Source organism: Penaeus japonicus, unplaced genomic scaffold (genome assembly GCF_977035675.1).
Source record: "Penaeus japonicus unplaced genomic scaffold, GWHDUDI00000001_assembly GWHDUDI00000019, whole genome shotgun sequence".
In the NCBI taxonomy this organism is placed as follows: domain Eukaryota; kingdom Metazoa; phylum Arthropoda; class Malacostraca; order Decapoda; family Penaeidae; genus Penaeus; species Penaeus japonicus.
In genome coordinates this window covers 29258884-29261383 of record NW_028234421.1, presented here as the reverse complement: position 1 = coordinate 29261383, position 2500 = coordinate 29258884, and positions in this window count along the sequence as shown.

Here is a 2500-nt window from a genome sequence, read left to right as displayed (position 1 = left end):
GTTACTTACCAGGTGTTTCCGGGCGTCCTACAAGTAAAATTTACCATTTTAATCCACTAGCTAAATGATAACAATTCCCTGTTTTATTACAGACCATATAATTTGTTGTATTTAACTGCAATAGTTCTACTTTGATTGTACAGATTTTCTATAATGTTAAATATAATTCTCATTTAAAAAGTGACGGCTAATTACTTAGTTGGCCTAAAATCCATTGCTACATTCAACACTTCACAGTTACATAGCTGTCCTTCAGAAACAAGCATGGTTTTATATATATGCGCATAATACGAAGCAAGCTTTATATGCCAATCCCGCTCTCGTTATCTAGTAAGAGCTGTTCCAGTAGAGAGTAACTCGATTCAGATGTGCTGAAAACATGAATGGAGTTATTCTTTCGCAGACGGAGTCCTTCTCTTCCTGATAAACTCATGTTGACTTATAAGACGACCGAAGAATTATCATAGTTTTTTTTTATATACAGCACATAATAAAACCTCATACACAAGAGGAAACTTTTACTATAGAAGAGCAAGAACTCATAAGTTTTTACAGTGTGTTGTCATGCTGTGACCTCTCTAATCACCAGTTTCACTAACCAGTATCATTGCAGCATGCAGTATCTGCCGTATCAGGCTGCAGTATCTGGTCGTTGCGTTATTACCGCACCTCAAGAGGATGAGATAATATTAATATGATTGCAGGTATCATACGTTATAAGACTTGTTAATACAAGCATAATCAAGGAGGCTGTAGTGACAGTGATAGCTGTTAATGCTTGTTGTTAGCATTACAATCGTTATCATCGGAAGCAACAGTTTATCAATACACGCACACACACACACACACATATGTATATGTATATGTATATATATATATATATATATATATATATATATATATATATATGTATAAATGTATGTATGTATATTATGTATATATGTATGTATATATGTATGTATATTTTTTTTATCTTTTCATTTTTTTTATTCATTTTTTTTTTTTTTTTTTTTTTATTCATTCATTCATTTATAAGTGCGTGCGTGAGTTTGCATTTATTAATATATTCATTTACACGCTTATATAAATACACATAAATGTTTGTGTATATAAGTATATCACGGCACTTTAGCTCTCACTACAAATAATTCTTGGGATGATTAAACCACCCGAAGCTTAGAAGAACCTTGTATCCATTATCAACCAAATGCTTGCAAGCAGGACCAGCACCATGGCACAAAACCGGCACTTAAAGACACATATGATAAATTCACGAAGAGGTGTGAAGTGGTGGCATTTAGTGGACGATGCCATAAATGTCATAGACATTCAAATCGGTGGCACTGTACTTCATGGTATGAGCGACTGTACAGTGCATGATTTGTGACAGGTGAGGATAACAGAGCTAAGTGACTGGTCGTGTTAAGAGTGTAGTCAACATTCCTTTGGGACCAGAAGGCACACGCATATACTCAAATTCACACACTCGCAATCAAAGGATGAACCAGTAATTGAAAACAGCAGTAAATGTAAAATTATCGCAAAAGAACATCGTCAAATTGAAAACATTATACATTATATACGTATATATGTATATGTAAATATGTGTGTGTGTGAGTATAATGAGGGGATAGCGTACTCACACGTAAATTTCAGGTTATTTTATGTAATACGCGTGTGTGAGCAGACAAATAATTTTAGTTTAGATCTTTATTTACCACCCTGGCTAACTGCACAGGCATGGGCAAGCTTTGATACATTGATGTAGAGTCATGACATTGTTGCTAACATTGTATTACAAATAAAGGTAATAACAGGATTATATTCTATAGTATATCAACTGTGAATAGACATTTGATAAATGTTGTGATAGGGTATCATATACCGAATTTTGGATATAGCATAAGTACATCTTCTAGTACAGTTGATGTTATGAAATAATTACATAACTGCGTACCTCATGCTAGGTGGCCTGAAAGGTTGTATCATATGGCACTCTGAAATGTAATGTTCAAGTGTTCGTTTATACTCTTCGTTGCAAAGTCTGCATTTAGTTTCTTCTACATTACATTCTGAACTGACCTGCCAATACATTCTGTATCCAAGTCTAATTCTTGGAGTCACAATATCACATTTGTCTTGTCCTTGTCTTGTATGAACCATAAATGAATCTCTCCTGCGAAAACTGGTCAAAATGTTTTATGCTACTGTTTTCAGGTCTTTGAGAGTTTGTTAGCTCCATCAAGTCCTCCCTATTGGAGGTTCTTATTATGTGTGAGATCCTAGCAAGAGGTATGCCAAAGTCTATATCCACAATTTGCTTATAACATCCTGCCCTCGCTAGGCGATCAGCATGATCATGATTAGCGATTCCAACATGAGATGGTATCCACACAAAATGTATAACATGTCCCCGTTCCTTGGCGCGATGTACATTTATTCTTATGTCATTTACGATATTTCCAACACCTTTATCAAGAGTGTTCAGAGTCAGGAGAGC